At 40.1% G+C, this 24,506-nt stretch overlaps 1 protein-coding gene across 2 annotated transcripts in view; it reads left to right on the top strand.

The window, feature by feature from the left end:
• ankrd11 (ankyrin repeat domain 11) overlaps positions 1 to 24,506 on the top strand; it is a 101,131-nt gene that overhangs the window by 7,472 nt on the left and 69,153 nt on the right. For both annotated transcript variants that reach the window (XM_023424342.2, XM_023424341.2), the window contains exon 2: positions 19,908 to 19,985. The gene's annotated coding sequence lies outside the window, so the exon portion shown is untranslated. The remainder of the gene's footprint in view (positions 1 to 19,907; positions 19,986 to 24,506) is intronic.

Here is a 24,506-nt window from a genome sequence, read left to right as displayed (position 1 = left end):
AGTAATTTTACTGGAAATCAGAAGCCTTGTTTGTCCTAGCGTTACGCAATAGTTTTAATGTTCAACACCAGGATTTTTCCTAGGTTTTCAGAGGGCTTAGGTGCTGTCTCTGTCCTGGGGGGAGGTGTGGTGCTTGTAGGGTTTGAAATCATTTGAAAGAAACTTAAAGTTATTATGTTTTTTTCACGATGTCTAGCCATTACATTTACCATCATTTGTGAAAGAACACAAACAGCAACACTTACTTTTCTTAGAGCTTTTAGATTTAATGATAATATATATAGATTACCATAATTATGATATTAACTTGATTATTCTTGGTTAAAAGAAGCTCAGCTTCTCAGGAAAAAACACCCTATTTCAAGTGTTTTTTTGACAGCTGACCAATCACGAGGAGCAGTGAGACCTGCCATGTCCTATAACAATGTCAAAATTAGAGAAGGTAGCGGCATAGAGACTCATTATGCTTGAATGAGAGCATAGTGAAATATATGACATGACAGTTAAGCTGTATCATCAATATTAATTTGAGCAGCAAGACTGGATAGGTCCGAAGAGTTTCTGGTTGGGGTTTGTGTTTATTTCAGTTGCTAGCCAAATGATCCTGTTATCTAACATTAACTCTAGAGTAGTATAAGTTATGTTAACAAAGGAATGTATGAACACTGATTGCTGATTTGGCAGGTCATATCTGTAGCCAGCTTACCTTTCCATTTGAGATCAAACCACCTCTCAGTTAATTGTTTTTTTTGTCATTGCATAGAACTCTCACAACTGTCTTGTACATTCCCTGATATGTTGCCTAAATGCCTTTTTAGTGTTCATTCAGCTTAACCTCCTAAGACCCGAGCTCTATTCTGTGCTATATAGGCTGATTGGGACCTGAGAAAAATGATGTCCACATATGAGGACATTAGTTTTAAATTTCGATTACTGAGTGGCAGTATAATATCCTCATATGTGGTCACCAGGCCCTTGTTGAGAAAAAGTTAGTATTGTGGTCTAGAGAACCCAAAAATGTGAGGTCCACATATGTGGACGCCAGGTCCTAGGAGGTTAAGGTGCTTTGCAAAAACACCTAAGCCTTTCTGTGGTAGGGAAAGCCCTCAACACTGTTGTTCACACAGTATTGTTGTTACAGAAATCAAACAAAAGTTTTTCGTGAGCAATCAAATCTCTAGCATGACATCTTGACAGAAGAATGATGTTAGACTGATGGTAGATGTATTATATATGAAAGCATTTTTGTCTTTTCTGTTGTCCATCACTGTAGAGATGGAACAGAATTTTGTTTTCTTGTCCGTAACCAACCTTTGTCCCCCTGAGATAAATAAAATATGTTATTGCCACTTTGAGAAATTGCTTGATGCTGACTATTGTTGTACTCAGAGGCAAACAGCTATATCAATTTTCTTTAAGCCGTCTTATGCCCAGCCGTCCTCTTCATGTAGGACATAAGCTATAAGCTGAGACAGGGGGTAAGGGTGTTAGGACAAAGTGTTGGGTGGGGGAGGGTAGAGGTGGTGTGGCCTGGCTGAATCTCAATCACCAAGGCCCTTCAGCAGGGCTGGCCTTTTGATGGGCCAGCTGCAGCCATTCATCCACCCATTTACATTGAAATGCAACAACAGGAAGGGGGGAGGGGAAGACTGTTGGGAGATGGGCCTCTGCGCTTGTGCGAGTGGGATGTGAATGAAAAGCAAGGGCATACCTAAATACCAAAGAGAGGAGGTCCATCAGTCTGAGCCCACACCCCTGCTCACCAATATGTGCAGCCATACTTTGTTTTTTACCCCAGCATGCTGAGGGGCAGTATACTTAACACAAAGGATCTAAGCACCCTTTTGACCAGTGCATGCATTTTCACCACTCAGCTCTTTTCTGTCTTTACAGCCAGGCCGGTGGCTATAAAGAGGTTGTGATTCATCCCACTGTCTGTTTTAACAGCACTATAATGTTATACCTGTTGTTGGTGATGCTTTTTGTACTTTGCCTTCTTCACATTTTGGGGGTAATTGCCTTCAGACAGATGATTTACTTGTGCAAGTTCTTCATCAAGGCTTTTTTATGAAGCTTGTATGGGCTGTGGAGTTTAAAGTTCTTGTTCCTGGCTTGCTGTAATGGAGGTCATACTGTGCTATTGGATGGTAGAGGAAGCCTGTTCTCATTAGGGGCTTAAGACACAAACTGTAGTTCAGACAAATGAGGCCAGTGTGTCATTTTTCAGAGTTCATCCAGCTTTCCAGGATAACTTGGATGTCTTCAGAGGTGTGCATGTGACAGTGATTGAGAGTCATTTTGGGGAATGGGTTGAAGCCTCAATCAGACCAGCTGTAACACTGCATCACAAACCTTAGCCTTCTCATTCATTTCAGATAGACAAGTGTGTTGGCACCTCAGCTAGAGGGCTGCAGCAAAAAACAGACAGAAAACTTGAATTTGAACTTTTGCCACAACACAATGCATCATCAAGCAAAAATACTGTGTTGGCTAATCAAATATGTTCATGTTCACATAGAATCAATAGTAAAATAAATTACTGAGATGGAGGATAAATGATTGGTACTGTGAGAATTTTACAGAGATGTAAAATATTGTCTCACTTTCTAAACTTATGTAAACTATTGGCGCTATCATCATTCATTCTGAATGCAGTGCTTTTTTCACTCTGAATGCCTGGTAACTGAAAGGTTCTGTGAACAAGATTTTGCACAATAATGTAGCAGCAAACTAATATTTTCTATGTAAAGATGTAGGGAGAGTAACACCCCCTGTCCCTATGTAGGTTGCAATCTGAGCCTCTCAGTTTTGTGTTTGGTATCCGGGATGGCGGCGCGTGCATGTTAGTATATTTACATGTGCATGTTAGTGCTTGTGAGTCCCACCTTGTTTAACCATTTGCCCTTCCTACATCTATAAACACACAGGGACCGCCAACATAACAAAATGGCACAGTTCAGTGTGTAGCGTTCAGGTGAAAGGGACCTTCCAGAATTTCCTCCACTGAAGAAATTGTCTAAAAAGGCCTATGTCAAAACATCCAATACGTTTTTAAAGATTCTACTGGCTCGGTCAGTGTCTTAACCAGCTCCGTCAATGTCATTTGTGTGACCAGTCCCAATGGATATGTCCAAGGCTGAATTTCATTCCTAGACCAACCATGGAGCCAATACTGGTATAATACTAAGTGGCTACAGAAGGCATGATAACGTCAGCTAACTTACTGTTACTCATGATATCAATGTGTTTGGCAAATGTAGCTATGGAGCATATCACGGCAATGCTAGTGTGGGCTAATGGTTTGTGCTTGATTGTTTTTTGATAGATTTTGTGTACACAGATTAACCTCTGAATCAACATCTAGTGGCAGTGAAGATCTTTTATAAAAGCTTTAAGTACCAAGCTAATGGCTAGGCCTTGATTAGAGTTTGCTTTGTTGGAGGACACCTCACATTCAGCAGAAGTTTTGTTTTGTTTTGACGTTGAGCGGACGCACACTTGGTTTAGGTTCTCACCCAAAGGTCTTGATCACACCTGGCATTAACATGCATCCCAGATGATCCTATTACAAATGGACAGCTATGTCAGGTCAAAGAATGGTCATTAGAACATCTATTCTGCACGATCATCTTCTGTGTATTGACTTAGAGAATGAGTGATGAGCTAGCATTGCCAAAGGTGGCTTCTTAATATTTATGCTACTATATGGGAGGGACAGTCCCTAATAGAAAGTACCCACGTTTTTTCATGTTTCACTTTTCAGTGATGAAATATGTTTCACTTTTCATCACTGAAAAGTGAATCTCAAAATGCATGCAATATTAACCCTTTCAGGTCAATATCATCTGCAGGCACCATTGGCAGAAATTACATCCTTGAGTTTACAGTGCACTTTACTTAATCTTGTCTTTAAAAAGCTGAAGATTATGTAGCACAGAGAGCTACATTTTCCCTATCCACAATACAGTTTTCGTTCAAATTTATTCTCTGTGGAGAGACTTATTTTGTGGATGGAAGGCAATCACTAAGATATTAAAGTTATATCTTTATACTTGGTCATTATTGATGTCGACCATTGCCAGACATAGATACCTTTTTGTCAGTTTTTTGTTCTTAACCCAACTTCTCCTCATTTGTAACTGCACTTTAAACTCCTGGTGTGGTTACAGAGGTGGTAGCTGCAGCAGACAGCTGAACAATCTTGAAGTGCTCATTTGTTCATGTTGCCAAAGTTTATTGCATGTGCTGCACTCTCCATGCTGCCATGCATGGATATCAGCAATTGGACATGTACATTTGAATGAAAAATAAAAATACTAAAGCTCATGTTGTGAACTTGCAAGCTAGTAAATAATCTGAAGAAGCAATGTGGCAAGACATGAGGTGTTACCAATTTTAGCTCACCCACTCTTCTTATTTCATACATTGTTGTAGCTTGTCAAACTACTGCGCTCTAAAACCGTTTGATACTCCTCTTGCTTTACAATGAAGTGTGAGATTTGTGATGAGATAATCCCATTTGTCAAACAGATCAATTGATAGTACAACTGAGTTTAACTTGTGTACTTGTCAGAGATGCACTTAAATCCTTAGACATTTAGGTTTGAAATACTGGCTGGCTAAGAATTCCCAGAAAATCTTAAAAACAACCAAGTATAGGCAGTGTGTATTATAGCTAAAGGCAGTCATACTGTATTTTACAAGCAGTATTTATATTATTCATTACCAATAACAATGTGATAACAAAATTGTGCAAATTTGCTCATCACACTGTTCCATTTGTTGGCCTACAATAAAATAGATAATAGATTAATTGTTCAAAATCATTTTTCAAGCAAAAATGCTAAAATGAAAACAGTTTAGAGCTCACCAGATGTAAATATTTGTTGCTTAATTTGTTTTATTTCATTGTAACTTGAATATCTTTGGGTTTGGGACTGTCACACAGACACAACGGACAACTGTGAATTTTGATGAGCATTTGTGTTTTTTTGACAGTTTTCTGTTATCTCTGTCATGTACAATTATTAGATTAATCAAAAAATAGTATAATAATAGTGTCTTTTCTGGGGGAAGGGATAGGAATTAGCTAGTGTGTTTAACCAGAGCAGTCAGCAGGGAGTGGAAAATCACATCATCTTCAGTCAGCCTGCACAGGGACTTTCCCTCCTGAATATGTGGCAGCACAGAGCACTTCTTAAAGCTACAGGCCAGTATGTGTTTGGCCCTTGTATTGAGACGTGTACGTCCACATTGTGTCCCTGTGTCACACATTGTGAAGCCACATTGTAAACTGAGTTATTTGTTTGCCCAGAAAATAAGCAGTCTAAATGAGAGGTGGAAAATAGGAGAACAGGAAATACAGAAGACATTTTAAGTTGGCCTGGAGCTACCAATAATCTTTCCAGCTTTTCACTGTGTTTGTCTGCCAAGGCTTGGATCAGTCACAGATCTGTGATTGGGTGAGTTAACCAGACACTGATCTTTAAAGTTCTTTTGATGCTAGAACCTTCTTCCCTATAAATACACTGCCTTGTTTTTGTGCCCATCTGTGTGTTTGTGAGGGCGCGTGTGTGCGTGGTTGCGTGTGTGCTTGTGCCACTCATACTCCCTGCAGTGAATCTTTTTATAGAAACAGCAGCCAGCAGTGTAATCTCTGGCGTGGATGTAGGACAGCCTTTTATTCCTCCTCATTACTTATGCAAAGCCATTTCTCACCCACAATCACTGCATAGCCTGTTTGAATGTACAGTTTTCTAAGAAAAAGGTGAGAAGTGAAAGGATCACACCAATGTTTCTGCATGTTTTAGTACATGTACTACAATTTGTGTATACCTTGTTACCACTGGTCCTTTTCCTAAAGCCTAACAGTTGTATTTTTTTTTTGTTTGTTTTAAATACATTCCTCCTATCTTTGGGGTACCATGTCTTTTATTTTTATTTCAATGCAGTATAAAATTACATTGTAGAGTCTTAACATCACTATAGTTTTGTGATAATACAGGTATTTTTGAGAGGTCTTCCATATTGGTGTGGACCTGCTGAGAAAAAACTGACATTAGAGTCGGCTGCTAAAAGGTATTACATTCATGTTCTTTGTTGACAGAAAATCACATCTGAAAGACAGGTTGCAAATGCCTAGTGTCATAAAAACAGTATAATGAATTGGATTGCTTGCTGCATTAAAATTGGCTCCTTTTTTTGTAGCCAGCTCTCAAGTTTTAGATTTTAGAGCCCACCCATTAAGTGGTTTAAATAATGGAAAAACACACAACACTGTAAACTTGAAATGTGCACTTATTTTGCCATAAGCATTTAATTTCACACCATATTTATTAGAAGCTGTGATTTGGTTGATACCTCATTAAGTTTCCCAAGGTTGTGATAAGCCAAGTTGTGGACCATGTGGCACCACTGTTAAACATTTTAGGAAGAACCTCTTCTTTGCAAAAGGGATCAGAATTGAATTCTATTTAAAGCTACAACTCTTCTATTATGAATGTTTTTCCTATTGAATTATTTAGTTATAAGAGGCTAAATTTGGAGTGGTTGGTTGATAGAGCAATGGGACTTTGGATTTTGGGTCAATTTTGTCTTGCACTTTCCTTAGCTTTGCCAGCCCTGCATACTTTTCCTGCACGTCTATGTTGATTTATGTAGGTGTGGTTATGGTGATACACACACTCTCCATATAGCTTTTCTACACACACACACACACACACACACACACACACACACACACACACACACACACACACACACACACACAGTGTTAATTGTACTCAACATATCTAATAAATGTCATCATATCACCCTCTGTGATTCTTGGATAGATTATATTGTCTGCTGAACTCAGCCCTGTGGTGCACTGTTATGCTGCTCTCTTACACACTTGGCTCTACTCTCCGCCCTGTCCTCTCTCTTTCCACACCCCAACACCTCTGTACTCACTCCTCTTCTACTTCCATTTAGTCAACGCCACCTTTTCTTTCTCATCTTCACATCTCAGAACCCAGCAGTATGCTCGCATACTGCATCCTAACACGCTCTTCTCCTTTCTCCCCTCACTCTCTGACAGTCTCCTCCCCCATCTCCACCTCTATGCAGTAGCCCTGGTTCCTCAGGAAGCACTGCTTGCAGGAAGCTAAGGGCGTTGGACCTAACTGTTTGCCTTGTTTCCTTCTTTGACGAAAATCATAGTAAATTATGTGCACACACCGACAGCCTTGGTGTTTTTCTGCATTTAGTCTGCTGCATTTTGTGTTTAATGCATGTCCATTCTTTAGTCCCAAATGCATATATGCATATTTATAGTAATCAGTTTTTCATTGCCAGTAGATTCTGATGCCTAAACTTATTGTGCTGATATGATACTGGTGCTCTTTCCTTTTTAAATCAGAATTGCTACACCTGACTTCATGGAAGTGAGTGATAAATTCTTCTGTTTATAAGGTAACAAGACTGTGGCTGATCACTTAAATATAAAGACCAATTCACACAACAGATTTTTTTCTGGTGCACTTTTGATGTCAGACTGCTTGTTTTTTCCTGTTGTTTGTAATGCTGAGAATGAGATTGCTCTTCTTTTTTTTTTTTTCTTCTTTTTTTTTTTTTTTTACTGTGTCATGTCTTTCACTATTTTCAATTATATTATTTCCATAGATTCAACAAGGAAGCAAATTGTTATGTATCAGGAGAGAAATTGATACTTTGCTGAACCGAAACATAACACGATTTATGATCAGATGTGCACTCACAAACCAACTGCATCTTGTAATATGCTGTTTGCTTTAGACAAAAAAATCTTTAGTTGGTATTTGTATTAAATTTATTAATGGTATTTGTATTAATATTTTTTGCTAGCATGCACATGGCTGCAGTGCTAGCAAAAAATATTAATACCACACAAGAGTGTTGTGAGAAGACATGTCACTAGCTTTCATCCAAGGGATCAAAAACCCCGTTGCAGCAGGCCCTTGTTTTTACCCTCCGAGGAGTGAGAGGAAAAAAAACATACACAACACTCATACTGTGTGGGTGTGTGCATGCTCATGGTTTACAGCTTCCATTGGCAATCAGGATTCAGAATGGTAGCTCAAGTAAACTCTGATAGCCTCAGATTGTGTTGTTATATAGCATGTTTATTATCAGTGACAACTCTTAAGAGGGTTGTATTGTCATAACATATATATGCATAAACACAGACTGCTGTAGTGATTTGCCCACTCTGTGTCCTTTGCAGTAGTTTCACACTTCCTTAATTCATGCACACCCTCTGGTATTTAGACAGGTTTCAAATGAGGTTGAAATGAGGAATCTCAGAGTGGAACGCAGGAGTTTTTGTGTCTGGCTTAAGCCTGTCAGAAGGGAGAAGAGGGTTATGACAGTCAAGAAAGTACAAAGAAGGTCTGAAATGGCTGGTTAAGGTGACAGTGGCATCATGCATGATGCTCACATGCAACAAGCTGGGTTTGTTTGGCAAGCAGTTTCTGTTACCAAGATATTTGTCAGCTACACTGGGGAAAAATATGAACCATCCACATCACCCTATATCACACTGATCACTAGTCAAGAACACCGAATTTGCATTTGATATAGTTGTACGTCCCAATGTGGAATTGGAATGTTGGCTTTGTAACTGGATATATGATTTAGTATATGTGTGGAGACAATGTGTGTCAGCTGGAGATATTTATTAAATGCCTACTTTTTAACTGGCAGAGAATTGTGTGGGTGAACGGATGGCCGCAGGCTCTCAAAACCAACACAGTCGACTTGTTCTGTGGTGCTAGAGCATGTGCGGGTGTTTATGTCGATAATGTACCATGTGCTGCTGCTCCTCCATTTCCAATATTCATAGAGCTCTGTCTTTCACTGCAACCATGGCAACAGAAAATGACAAATGGCAGAACTGTGGAAACGCTCACGTTGTGTGTGAGGCTGAATGGCAGAGCAAGCTTTCTTGATGGAAAATCAAAGCAGTGTCAGTGAATAGGCCGGCTAAAAACACTGAAGATTCAATTGCAAGATGACTGAATGAAACTTTAATACTCAGATATAATTTAACATACAATGCATTGTTTTGGATGTTTTTACAACATTTGGCATCTAAGGATCAGAGGCCAAAATGCCACATCCTAGTCCTCATCTCAATATGCAATGATATGATTAGGGACTGAAGTATATGCAATCAACTTGACCAGTAAACAAAACAGAGCAGGTACTGGCATCAGTGAGACTGTGCGCTGTTTGTTGTATTTCTATTACATGGCATTATAGGAAGATGAGCAAAAAATATTGGTAACTGTAAATTAACTTAGTGAAACTAGATACCAACACATGGTATCTTCGCTAATTTTCATTGTACTATATTTCCAAGTAGCGTTTCTTTGCTACAAGAAGACTGATCTTTGACAACTCATGGGTATTAAGATCCATCTTTCAGACATCTGCTCTTCTATCCTGCTATATTGTTTTATTGTTTTCCATATCACCTGACAAAAGAAGAAAAATCAGCATAGAGTAGCTAGGATGTGCCTATTGAGAGAGCAACTCTGAAAAGTTGAAAAAAAAAAAGCTTCTTTTCTGTAGCATTAATCAGTGGCATATTTGTTGCAGCAAGTCCATCCGTGCCAACCCATGCCTTGTTGACACTGATGTGTAGGCTTATACAGAAAATAATAGGCGAGGCTGTTTTGACGTGCATCTCACACTTGAGGGAGTTTTGGACGGTACACATGTATTTGACACCAGCAGAGTGGCAAGTTCAGTGTCTGAAATGGGCATATGTGACATTAACACCACTAGCTTATAGAAACTGTTTGGTATATAGAAAGAAATGATTGCTGTGTTGTTTGAAAAGTCTGGTGACAGAAAGTGTATATATGAACATTTTTAAAGTATATGTTCAAATTAACTTGTTAAGAAAAATACATTTGTAGCAATTAAAGTGAGGATTTGATTGCTCCTCATTTTCATATGATTGTAAATTGATGAGTAGCTTTTGGACCTTTAGCAGAATAAGCAGTTTGAAATCACTGTCTTGGGCTCTGGTGACTTGTCATTGGCAGTGTCATTGTTTATTTTGCAATTTTTACCCAATAAAGTATATGGGCTATTTTTATTCGTGAGTTCTGAAAAAAACCTGGTTGTTGTAATTGGTGGAACTGATAGCTTAAAGATTGTCTGCTGATGTGGCTTGGCAAATACAGACCTGATTTGTCTTAACATCAGAATTTGTTCAGTCATCAACATTAATTGCATAATACATCCAAAAAAACGCTCCTTACTTGGCCCCCTCTGCATTCTCATGCTTTGTTTATGCAGCAGCACTCATGCTGCTATAACACTCCTCCAAGTTTGACTGGTTTATGTACAATGTGTATAATCATGCATAATAATGTTTCAAAGAGCAGAAAAGAAGCTATGTTATGTTTGAATCTGTAGGATAGAAGCCATTAAAGCAGTCATGATTCTGCCATCCATGAAATTAAATTTGGGGTGGTGATATATTGTTCCTTCAATTATTTTTGCATTTGTATTTGAAGATTTGTGTTACACCTTGTCCGATCTGAGGGTCCTGGACAGATGGTGTCGTAATGCTGTACAGATTGTTAAGCCCCTTGAGACAAATTTGTGATTCTAGATATTTGGCTATTTAAATAAAATTTGACTTGACTTACCATAATATTATGTGCACTGTGTGCTAAAGCTGCATGCTAATATACATATGAGCACCTTAGTTTAGATATGGAATGTGGAAGACTAGATTATGATGGTGGAGAATCATTGTTGTTGAACTCTAATGATGGTCATTTTAAGAGTGGAAAATATTGGTTTATAATCTGTAAAATAAATAAGTAAATAAAGTGGTGAAAGTATTCAAAACAATTAGTACACTTTTTTTGGTGGACATTTTTAGGTGTCTAAAACATATTTTTTGCCAACCTTGTCCACAGCAGTACATCATGCAGCTTCTGTGCTGATGCACGTGTTCCTTCTCCAACCTGGGAACATGTCAATCCAAATCTACTGCAGGTGTGCAGCAAACAATTTCATATCAAATAACCCAAACTATTACTTTAAGAACACACCAACTTCCATGCTTTTCAGTTTATACCTTTTGTTTGTTTGTGTGAATCCCTGTGATGAGTAACTGGGTGCAATTCCATGGATGTTAAACCTTGTCAGAAAGGATTGTACTTATTGGACTTATTGCTTTGGCGTTTGTCTTGTTGATGAGGCCTAGAATTAATTCCATTGATTAATTTTAATGAAGCAGCTCTGAACAACATTATTATAAATGCTCCAACAAGTACTATGTTGTTATTGTTGTTGTTCATTTTCATTCCCACTACATCAGAGAAAACAGTGACACAGTGTTACAGTATGGACTGGAAATGTTTAAATTCCATGGAAAATGGAAAAGTGTTTGCCTTTGTTGCACAGCCAAGCTGAAGATACCTTCATCTGCAGAGGCTGTATATTGAGAACACATGCAAGTTTCAGGTTTAGGCCAGCATTTGAAAAAAACATCTTTTGAATGTGAAGGTTTTTTTCCCAGTCTAGAGAGCTTGTTACCTTGACAACAGCAGAAGATTCGTAGCAAGGGGAGCTGAGTGAGTGAGCGTGTGAGCTGAGCTTGCCGCGGCATGGCTGTGCTGAACAAACAAGCGCTGTCGCTAACTGTGTCACGAGTACTGCTGCTGCCGTCTCATTGCAGCCCTTATCCCCTCCCTTCTCCTCCTCCTCCTCTCACTTCTCTGCCTTAATTTAATATCAGGCTTTTATTTAGCTGGCTTGTTGTTCAGCTGGTATCCACCCATCCCAGCCATCTGACAGACTCACCTTTCTATCTTTGTTATCGAGACAGTTTTTCTTGTAACTCCCTACTCCATCTTTCACCCCTTCTCATCCTTCTCCCTTCATTTGCTTCTTATTACTACCTCTCATTGCCATCTTGTATGCTGATGCTTTATCTCACACGAGTGTGTTTGGTCTTGAACTGATGCGGAGAGAGGTGCCTTGGTGCTGTTTGTGTTGGTTGCTCATGCTGGAGATATGGAGGATCAGTGTGCTGTGGTCCCTCCCTGCAGAAGCAAGGCCTTATCAATAATGTAGATGTTTTTTGAGGAGGAGAGGTGTGGTGTGCATCTCTTTTTCTCTCTCCTCCCCCTGGCCCAACTTCCCCTCCCCCCAGCTGTCTCCCCACACCCTCCAGTGTCAGGTTTCCCCTACAGTGTTTGCGCATAGAGGAGCAGATGACTGACTGAATCTAATTAGTGAAGATATTACAATAAGCTCAGATACCTGATGCTTTGACATCCTGCAGGCCAAACCCAGGCTGTTATATGAAGCTGCTGTTGCATCCTATTGTTTATTTGGTTTAGTGCTCAGACTGAATATAGGGCTTCATCATTGACATTACTGAGGCAGTGGGTCCTCCATTTTTTTAAATTCATAATTTCAGAGTATAAAGTTATTTTACAGTTGGATATTTGTCACAATTGAAATTGATCAGAAGATTTTACACATGACATACTATATATTTAGTTACAAACACTCGTTTTTCACCTGTCTCTCTCCCTCGCGGACTGCTTTCTTTTTCTATTTTAGTCTAGTTGAGTACTCAGGCTCATATATATGGCTTAAATGTTAATAATCAAAGTTCATTTGAAATATTTTAATGAATCAAAAATGTATTACTTTTACATATTGTATTCATATGGATGGTTATTTCAGTGTAAATTGACTGATTAAATTTGCCATATACCCTTAGTGATGGACACATACATTTTTGTATTTCTATTTTTAGCTTTGAGATGGAAAAAATGTGGATACTGAAGGCTTATGATGCATTTAACCTTTTATGAAGTAAAATACAAAGCAGCGTGTCAATATAATGAAAACAGTCTTGAAGGGAGGGTGTTGTTTCAGGTACTGGTGAGACCATAAAATATGATCCAGGAAGTCCAGTTTGAGTAGCAGATCCAATGCTTATCAGTCACCAAAGCACTGCAAAGATGTTTATAATATTATGAAGAAGGGGTTTACTGCTTTGGAACATTAGCAGCAGAAACCATTTATATCTTTTGTTGCAACAATTGCAAAGTAAAGTTGTAGTAGCAATACAGAGTTCACAATACAAAGTAATCTGCCAGGGGTGTGAGCTTGCAGCTATTTGACTTACCAATGCAGCACCTTGCTGAATGTCATCCCATAGCAGTCCAGCAACATTTGAGCCACGTTTAATTTTTATGCCGGATGGTCCTGCAATATTTCTGCTGGAGTCCTCTGCATTGGCACCTTCCCTGACTCAACAGAGTGGCCTCATTGAAATCAATAAGGAGGCTGTGTTTTTTTCACACAGGGCTAAAGTCAGACTGAACCCAACCTTAGACTTGCTTTGATGCACCCTTGCTTGTTTTTTTATCACATTGTCATTGATAGGACAGCCACTGACAAAACATTGGGCTAATGTAATATTTCTGAAGTGCATCACCAGGCTGCTGTGGGCCAACATTGTTTAATTAATCATACCTAACAGCACTACATGTTAGTTTTGTCTTGTTGAGATTCTGTGCCAACATTTCTTACAGTGTCCTGCATATGAACTCTGCAAAATTCAGCTAGCCAGTGAATTTTGTTCAAGATGATTTACTGTGCTGCAAAGACAGCAGTGTAAGCGTGAATGAATGTGCCTGCATGACGTGTACGAGGCCAGTGACACACTTTATGAAATCAGACAGAGGTCAGTGCTGTTGTTCCAGGTCGCCTTTCAGCTAGCTCTGATCTGTTCTCTGATAGGACAGCCAGACACAGGACTGACTGGCGAGGTGCTCTGTAGCCCTGGGGGTGGGGGCACGCTGGTGTGTTTTGTGTTATATGGTCATGGTTTCACATATAGAAGCGGCAGTAATATTGCTTCCATTTCCCCAAGGTTCCAGATTGTGGAAATGGAAGCTTTTCCTGTAATCAGATGCCAATTGACAGAGAAGCAAGACAAAAGATGTCTGTTTCCTGAAGCCAGTATTAGAGCCCCAGTCTCCTCCTTAATTCCACAGTACCCAGGGGAGTTGTGCCTCTTTTGCACACACACAAACGTCAAGTGTCAAAAGTGGTCATGCACATGGAACCAGCAGTCTCTCTTTTCAATTGTTTTTGCCCACCAGGAGGTCTTGTTAGCTGTCTGCAGGTTTTATTACACCAATTACATATTTCCCCAATATTTAACGTTAACTTTAATAATTTCCCAATAATCGTGGGTGTAATCTCACCTCAAACCATCATAACCATCAATGATGGACATTGGGGCACAAAGGGGGGTCTAGTCATGGTAGGTTAAAACAGTATGACATTTGCAATGTTGATACAGTTATTGCAGAGATTAAATCTAGCAATCTAGCATCTAGCAATAGACCCTGTTTTGCTGCAACCAAATGTTTCAGTCACTCTAGTGTAATGCCATTCCCTGAGCTCCAGTGAAGAGATTTATCCTTATCTGCAGTCATAGGCTGTCAGCATCAAAGACAGCCTCTGATTCTTGTTGAAGGTCACTGTTAAAACCAGGGTTGGTCTCACTAGCTCTCTCACTTACAGCAGTGTTTTGAAGAGCTTGTAGAGCAACTGCCTTGTACACACATGTGCTAGCTTACCACTCCGTGGCTCATAAACCGTTCTGTTCCTCACCAATATATGGCATATGGCAACACCTCTGATGTTGTGATTAGCATAGTGGAGCACTAGAAAATACACTGCTTACATTTTGATGTTAGATAACAGGGACGTGTACAGTGAACATGTAGAAAAATTAAATATGCAGACGTTTTGTCATGGTTGTCATAGAAATTTGCTCTAATTACACATGATAATGCTGAATGTTCCACAGTGAGGAGGCAGGCTTTTTACTTGAGGCTAAGTTGAATGGAAGCCAACTTTAACGGGGGTTTGGTCTTTCACCTCTGTTGCCTTCATCAGCTCCATTGCATTAGTTTTGTGCTTAACTTTTACAACACATAGAGATTACTTCTTTTACACACTGCTGCATTGTAATTTTTGTCCTTTTAGTCACTGATTGAGGATGTAATTGATGTTTTGTGTAAATTTGGGCTTTCAGCAGTTTTTGTGACTTTGCTACACACATGTGGCATCCTCTCATTCTCTCCTGGTGTAGCTTAGTCATAGCTAATTAGCTAGGAAGCAACTATTACTAAGGAGCCTGTCAGTGCTACCCAGTGTGCAACCACTGTAGCCCTGTCAGCATATTGGTTAACTTGGGGATGTCATGGTACAAGAAATTTGTTAGTCAGTACTAGGGTTGCACGGTATACCGGTACCAGTATAGTACCGCGATACTAGAGTTTTGAAAACGGTACTATACCGGCATTTAAAAACAAACGGTACTTTTATTTCATTTTATTGAATGCAAATGAATTGGTAAATTGGAGCCTGTCTCTTTAAGCACAGCGAGGCCAGCGAGTGTGACGTAGTTGCCCGAGAGGATGTAAGCCGCGTCCCACGCGCACTCGCATGTTTAGACTGAGGAGGAGAGAGAAACGACAAGTCGCGTATTAGACAGACGGAGCGGGTTGAAGAAAATACAGTAGATAGAGATGGCAGCTGCAGAAAAGCCCGAACTTGTGGTTAAAATGGGGCCCGAAGTTCGGTGTGGAAATATTTCGGGTTCAAACCGAACGATAAAGGCGAGCCACTGAACCCAGAGGCACCGCAGTGCAAGCGGCGCTACAAAGTGTGTCTCGCAGAAGGAGCCAACACTTCAAACCTGTCGAAACATTTAAAGGACAACCATGCGGACTTGTTCCGAGACTTCAGTCAAGAACGACAGGTGATAATGTTGTTCACCTATTCACTGCACTGTAATGTCAATGAAAGAAGTACAAAGCCCCTCCCAGCCCAGTAGTAAACCTACAGTAGCCTGCAAACAGAGAGCTAAAACATGTCCATGGTTAATAAATACATTTAAAAAATATATTTTTAAAAATTAAATTACATTCTTTAAATATTTAAATAACCCATTAAGGCAATACATAATATAATGAAATATTTTTTACAAAAAGTATCGAAAAGTATCGAAATACATATTGGTATCGGTATCGAAACAGAAATTTGGTATCGTGACAACCCTAGTCAGTACCAATACCATTGAAATTCCATTTATTCTTGATACAAAATTTGATACTGTATGTGTATGTACACATACACATGCACACACCTCCATATAGTCCTTGTGCCTGCACTAATTTGAATAGACAGGTTGACAGTCCAATAGTGTGAAAATCTTAATTTTAAAAAGTCAGCGTTATATTGTGACAGACTGAACCGCAATGACGGTAGCCTACTAATCTTGCGAGCACCCAGCTCATGTCATTAGCTGTCACTATGTTAGCCTAAACAAGATAACTTTAACTTTTGTGAACACAACAGATGCCAGCTGCCACAATTCAGAAACAATAGGGCCTAAGCATTAAGACGACAAGTTATTAAGATAAAGTTACCTGAAACTCACCCTGAATTCTGTGTACAGGTCTGGATGCCTGTCTTTGAGCTGCTTAGATAGGTTTGAGGTTTTTACTCCATTTTATATTACCCCTACACTTGTATGGTTATTGTGCTGCCTTAGTCAATCCCAGCAGAATCATCAGTCAAAAGGAGGAGTGGATGCAATATCATTTTAAATATGAGGATAACAACCCATGTTTTCTTAGCTGTACACATGATACAGAGATTGCTCTTTTCAAGAGTGTCAAAAAGTGAACTTAAGGGAGAAGTTCAAACCCTGGTCTCTTTCTCACCACAGTTGGTCAGTCATGGTTTTGAAAAGCTATAGAAATGGTTGGACGTAGTCCTCCCAATTCTGACATCTGCAACTTGGTAAACATTAAAGTTTTAACCAGGCTAAGTTTAACCTTGTGAAGAACTGGTGCTTTTTGTTGTATTTTAGTTACCATGAAGGGTGTTGTATCATGCCTTATAAGGTTTTGTAAAGTTATATGAAGTGTCTGTCTGGATCTTCTGTAGGAAGAAAACTTACAAAAGATAAACACAGCCATTCTTCATTCTCTGTTATAACAAAATATCATATCTAGGCATGGTACCCCTGTGAAATTGTCACATAAATAGACAGTAGGTGATCAATTTTCGTACTCAAAATACCTCCACTTTCCTGACATAACAGTGTAGAAATTTTCATTGGAGAGTAATACCAGCCTTTTTTAATTCCAGGTCTATGTTTTGTTTGCTAATGTGTCTTTATGTTAGGAATTTGTATACCATAAAAATGGCAGCATAAAATTACAATTTACTGCCCCCTATCATTTAAACTAATCTTGGTGTACCAAAAGTTTTTAGATTTTCTTTCAATGTCATGTTCATTGGTGTAGGCATGCTTTATATACATTACAATTCTCAGTTAAAGCTGTGTCTCTTGTCAGTTTTTGTCAGAGATCATCAAGGGGAATGTATGCCGTATCCAAAACTCTGTTGGGAGGGTAGTGTTCTCCTTCCTGGCTAGATTATTACAATCTGTCAATCCTGTGATTCCCGCTGGGAAATCCCCACAGGTTCCACTTCAGAACAAACACAAATACACATCTAACCATCATCCTCCTCCTTATCACTTAGGCCATCCCAGGGAGGTCTGGCCTTAATCCTGTCCCATGTACCCAACTGCCACCCTGCCTGTACTATCAGCCTTTGTGCTGTATCCTGTAAAACCCTCCACGCAGGTCCTCCTCGATATTATCCTGTAGCAGAGATATAAATAAACACTTACAAATAATAAATAAGCACATGTAAAAATGTAGATCGTGGGGTAAAATGCAGTTCCCAGGAACTTGTAAGTAGACAGACTTGTCTAGTAAATGGTAGTCTTGTAAATGGTATTAAATTCGACAACTAGTTGCTACTGACTATTGGTCTTTAATCCTCTTGTGATGCCCTAAAACCAGATTGATGGAACAAATGTGGGTTCACATTGGGGTGGGGGGTGGGTCCAATAATCACTGGAATGTTACCAGTGTAGCCTGACAATGGACCTCTGTTAAATACCCTCCCATGTCCCGCCTCTTAAATCCTGATAAATCCTTGTCCTCATAGTTGGGAGGGGACTGGGGGAAGGGCCACCATGCAGGCAGGTTAGGAACATTAGGAGGGCTTGGATGCTGGGGTTTGGCTGGTTATGTTGGGTTGTTTTGTACTCCATTTGGCTACTTACTGTGGACTAGATATGGAAATGTTCTAAGGGCAACAAAGCTGATTATACTTGGGTACGCGGGTTTGCCACTACAGTCTCAGTTGTATTTATAATGTTAACTAACTTGGCTAAAAATTGCTGTGTAACTAACATTACTGAAGCCCCTTTCACAGGGGTCAAAAAAACCCAGCAAGACCCACTAACTTCAGTCTTTTGTTGGCAATGGGAAAGGATACAATCGGCATCCACTCGGGGACAAATGACTCTGCAGTAGTTGCAGGTATTTGTCGGCTCTAGCTCTGATCGGCAGTGATGTAAAACACAACACCCGGGTGAACATTCAAATTTTCACCCCTTTTCCATGCTTTGACATCTTTTAGAGCACACACACTGTAAACAGACCTGTCACCAGCCCAGCATGTGCGTCGATAAAACCTGCCTATACAAGCAAATTTTGGTGTAGAAAGGGTATCAATCACTTCACAGACTTGGGTGTCCTCTGTACATTACAGTCCGTTAAACATAATGACACCTAAATATTACAATAAAAAATCAGCATCTCACTAGTGTTAATTAAATATGACAAATGATGACAGTACATCCCTAGACTCTTGTTCTCTATAATAAAACTAAAGTCCTTTTAAACTATAAGCAACCCAAACTTTTGAATTGCTTACTGGATCTGTTAACTGCATTTTAGGCCACACTATCACATCCCAGAAATGTCATTAATTGTTTGATCTTTATTTTCTGGTTCAGACACTTAGTTCCCACAAAGGTTGCAAATTGTTGTCTCAAACAGCAAAGTTTCCAGATATGGGATGATGCTCCCCTTTACCTTAATTAAATAGGCTTAAAAGTAGGGTAAGGGTAGACTAACTACTGTGTTGACTGGTGCAGTGAACAATCCAGGAAAAGCATGTCTATTAAGCTGTGTTTTTCACCATAAAATTCTGAGCCATTTATTCCAAGTGACAGTGAAATCAGATGTTTGCATGCAGGATTCAGTACGAAACCAACTGAATAAGAATCTTGATGCAAGGGGTTCATTGATGATGTTTTATGGATTTTTCCAAATGAACTGAGGACTAGCAGTGAGCATAATGTTTACACCATGACATGTATAATGTCATACCTGTAGCTTTGTGCAGTTTTTCAATGCTAAATGTTTTATTGGCTTCACTGAATTAACGTGTTTCCATTACTTTACACGCACATCACAAAATACAGGCAGTTTATTAACGTATTTGTCATGTGCATTCAAGATCTGTCACAAAAAAGGCTGAATTGTCTACATTCCTAAAGGGGGTTATTAGCAGGTAACCCTAAAAATATCAGCCCATAAATATTGGCAAACTGATAATCTGTCTGTACCTAATTCACTTTGCTTGAGCAGGGATGGTGTAGACTCAGTTCATACAGTTCAGGACACGACAAAATGTAGGTTATTTTGGACAAGTTCCGAGGGAAAGAAAATGCCAACTTTGCGAACCAAATACCTCACTGCATGTCGGTGCCTCAGTGCCCTGTCCCTGAGCCTTTCTCAACTTGCCAGAGAACCGTGGGAGAACTGATCCTGTGAGGAGAAACATGACCCTCTGCATCCACCTCAATACCCATCCGTCGTAAAGAATGTGAAACTGCTTGTGCTGTCCTTGTAATTAATGCTTGGTTTTGTTTTCATCTTGTTTTTCAGGATTCTGTGGACTCTGCAGCGGCAGGTGTTTCTAGTTGGATTTTAGCCCACTGACATTCTCCCACAGCCATGGAATCGGTATGTTGACGAATAACATCTTTTTGAAAACATAATCATCAGGCTGATACTTGGTCCTTTTTAAGGACGCTATCATTGAAACATTTAGTAAAGCAGGTATGTTTATACATGCTATGTGGTATCCTATGGTGTGTGTGTATGCGGGCTGTATGCGATTCTTGTGAACAAAGCAAGTTGAGAGCACAGGCTAGAAACACATTTGCAACTCTATTTTTTATCATCCGCATCTTATTGAGTTTTTCTGAAATGAAGTTTGTGCTGGTGTCAACCATGTGACATGTGAATTTAGTCTCACACATTTGAAGTTTCTGAAACTTGTGTGGAACATCAGGCAGCTCAAGTATCTCGTGTTTAACCAAACAACCAGTGTAGTTTTTTTTTTTTTTTTTTTTTTTTTAACCAGACAATTTAAAGAAAGACTGTCTGTACATGAGTGTGCTTGTATACATATTACAAGCATCAGGCTCTACCCTTTTGTCAGTCATGCAGGAGAACTGTGTGCAGGAGTTGCTTGTACCGACAGGCAAGCTGAAAGCGCTACAGCATTGAGCGCTATCCATTGGAATGCATGTATTAAGAACAGGGCTTAGTGCATGCCTAACCTCTGCTTTCCTGTCCCTTTGTCAGAGGCTCTGTGTCTGTGTCTGTGTCTGTGTGTGCATGTGTGTGCGTGTGTGTGTGTGTTAGAGACTGTGAAAAGTAGGTCATAGCTTCTGTAGTGCAGAACTAGCATGTGTCCAACAAAAGCCCTCCATTACCCTCTCTCTATGTCACTCACAAATGCATTGCAATTGCGAATTACATCTCCGTGTTGGTTAAACTGAGCATAACTGAAAGCCCTGATTAGGGATGTCACAAAAATCGATACTTTGGTACCAAGTCAAATCCCAAAATCCTGACAACTCTGCCCGTACTTGTTTGTCTCAGCAACTTTATGGTCACTGTCAACTTTATAGTAACAACATCTCATCAGAATGTTCATGTCCTGAAATGTATCCGTTATTGTTTGTGAATTGCAACGGCTGTCATTTGTTATAGATAAGCTAAGCAAAGGTACACACACAATGGTCACAAAGGCTAAAGCTTAGGTTAATATAGCAACAGCTCCAAACGTGTCCTCACAACATTAGCAAGCTACCATCATGACCGTTCTATGAAAATATAACATATCACTTTTTAAGTGAATATATTTACTCTATTGGTCTGTCACCTTGTTAGTCAATTTAAACTACTGTCTGCACACTGACTGTAGGGAGGTGTGTGTGTGTGTGTGTGTGTGTGTGTGTGTGTGTGTGTGTGTGTGTGTGTGTGTGTGTGTTTGTGTGTTCACACACTGCATGTGCAGCAACCTCTATTCTTTATGTTTTTGCTGTGATTTTTTGAATTGTATAATTTCATGGCATTGATACATCTACCAAATTTCTGGTATTGTGATCCATAGTCTTGATCATATGAAATACAACCACTGTTATTGTGCATCTTAATGTAACAAATATCAGTCTTTCCTGCAACACAAACAAAGTTCTACGCCAATAGAAGTAGTGGTTTTGTATACATGCCACAGCCTGATGAAGGACTTTTACGATTCCCACCCCTAGTAGCAGGGAATGAAATGGCCTTGGCACTGTTGATATACAATTTATAGATAAGATTTAAAGATTTTTATTTGGAGGTTACGATCATGGAGTGCACTCAGTGAAGAGGCACATGAGCCCTAGAGGGTTTTGGGGGCGGGCATATACTTAGAATATATATTCAAAATTTTGCAGTGTCACCCTTAAATTCAGTCACAGAATGTGTATTAGGGAAATATGTGAAATCACACAGAAATTTTCTAAGGAGAATCACAAAACCAGTGAATATGGGTTTTTATTAAAAAGTCAGTGGCCTAGTGATCAATATCTGGACTACCAACAGCTGCAACACTGGCTCATCCCCCTCTTCTTCTGCGCAAATTCATCTCTCTCCCTCTGTCTCTGACTCTCTTACTCTCTTCCCACCCACCTCTCTTGTGTCTATGTGCCTGTGGCCGTGCACCAGCAAGAGCTGCTACTGTTTACCTCTCCGAGCTGCCTATATCTGCTTACTGTCAGTGGAAACCAAGGAAACTGATCACAAAGCTTATTATGGTGCCAGGAGTGGAATATACACTGTGTGCATGTGTTCCTATGGGGGCTAGACACGCACACACACACACACACACACACACACTAACACACACACACACACACACACACACACACACACATACACATACACATATACACACACTCACACACATATTTCTATCTTTGTGAGAACACTTGCTGACATAACGCATTCCCTAGCTCCTTACCCTCACATTATCCATCACAACTAAATGCCTGACCTAAACCTAATTCTAACCTGAACTCTAGAACCAAGTCTTCTTGATACAGATTTTGTAAATAACTAGTTATGAGGACTTGCCAAAATGTCCTCACTTTGTCCTCACTCTGTAACTCCAACTGGTCCTCACAGAGATGGAAGTACACACATGCACACAAACCCTCTGCCACTCTCCTCCTCCCTCTCCTCATGTGATGCCAGTCACATGGTTTCCAGGCAAGCAGCTCAGTAAATCAGAATCAGACTTTTATTTTTAACTGCTTTAAGTCCTCCACCTGGTTTCCATGGCTAGCAGAACTGACTGAGGTGTCTGGTGATCACTCATCCTTTTCTTCTCTCTCTGTGTTTCTCTTTCACTATGTGACTGTCTTGGTGCCACTTCCTCCCAGCCTTTTGATACGCATGCCATATCTGTCTACCTGCTCCCTACCTGGGTTATATGTGGGTTTGACAGTGCCTTGCATTGGTGTGAAAGCATGAATATAGAGCCACTGTAATGTACTAATGAAGAATACGTTAGTGGTGACTAGAAACCCTTTCACACACACATTCCTCTATGCTGTATTGCTGTTATGCTCGAATGAGATTGTAGAGCAGAAACGGTTGCATAATAAGCATAACATTTTTATAACTGAATAATGAGCTCCTACCACACTAGAGCAGTGCATCTGCACCGGCTGCTTTATCAACTCTCCAGAAGAAAATGAACACTACAAATGTGTCAGCAATGTTTAGCACATAGTGTTGTCATAAATATCTGGTATAAATGTATAGTTTGCAGTGATGTATGTGTGTGGAACACACAGTTATGGACTCGGGCCTTGTGTGAACTATGAATACTTTTTGTTTACCTGTTACAGATAGTCTTTTGTGAGTAGCCACAGTGGGTAGAATGATTGTCATTGAAAGTGGTGTCTCCTCTCTATGCAGTAGCCAGCAGTCAGCAGTGCTGATATCGCTCTGACTGTTATCTTTCAGCAGATGAGCTCAGAGGGGAGGTGTCTGTGTTCGATTTGGTACAGATGAAAGGCTAAAGTTCTTGTAATCACACCTTCTCCACTGGTTCCCTCACAGCTCCCCTTCTACCTCCTCCTCCTTCCTCCAAAGCAGGGCTTGTTTCTCAGTGGGGATTAGTGTGTGCGGCAGCTCTGAACAGGGAAGTGGGCCCTGCCAGTCACATTACATAACTCGCCCCCGCTAGTGCGGCTCGGCCTGGCCCGGCTGGAGAGACGACTATAGAGGCTTTGTTTTCCCAACCTTCCCTTCTTCCTCCCCTCTGCTGCTCCTCCTCTTCCCCCTCAGGCAGGCTGCATACTGATGCCTTATAGAAGGAGTCTGTTTGCAGGGAACAGGCGAGGCACTGTGGCATGGAGTGCGGAGAAATACGCTAATAGCAAGCTGAATGGCAGGGAGCTCACATCTTAGGCAGAGGAATTTGAGGTCTGCCATAGGTCATACAGTTTCAGGGAGATGGGGAAACATGGGAATGCAGTACTATGCTTTACTGTCTGCCCAGGGGTTCCACATCAGCATGCCCAGTGTTTACACAGAAGGTTAGAGTTCTTTTGAGGAGTGTTAGAGCTCTGCAAAATTTCTCAGTGCTGACAGGTTATGAGATGGTTTGTAAGTATTCCCAAATTCCTTGTTTTTGTGCCATTGTCCTGTGTAGTTCAAGCACACACACGCACACACAAACACACGTATGCATAGACATGCTCTTCCCCACCTGGCAGTCTGCCACTGTTAGTAGGGTGGGAGTGGGAGGCCAGTGTGCTCTGTGTAATGGAGGTTCAGACCAGTTAGCACTCTGAGTGAGTAGAAGTAACTCGTAGGCGTGAGAGTAAAAAGGATAAATAGCAGTGCATGGCGGCAGCTTTATGTACAACATCTTGCAGTGCTGAGTCCTTGGCTTACTCTTCATTTCTGCATTTTTCCTTCTATGGAGTTGGGAATTCTGCTGCTGAGAGATGACAATTGACTTAAGTAGTGAAATGATTAAGAGGGAAAGTAATTCGACACATGAAGACACTTGGTGTTAGGGGTATTAGTAGTAGCAATGTTCCAATTTAACATATCAAAACACATGTACGTTTCTTCTTATTTTAATCCACATTCACAAGGCTGTAGTAGTTGTAATAGCATACCTATAATCAC

This window comes from Seriola lalandi, unplaced genomic scaffold, assembly GCF_002814215.2.
Source record: "Seriola lalandi dorsalis isolate HSWRI2012SDOR001 ecotype SW California unplaced genomic scaffold, Sedor1 jcf7180002054735, whole genome shotgun sequence".
Lineage (NCBI taxonomy): Eukaryota > Metazoa > Chordata > Actinopteri > Carangiformes > Carangidae > Seriola > Seriola lalandi.
Note: the sequence above shows the minus strand (reverse complement) of the source record. Positions and strands in the feature narration are given on the sequence as shown.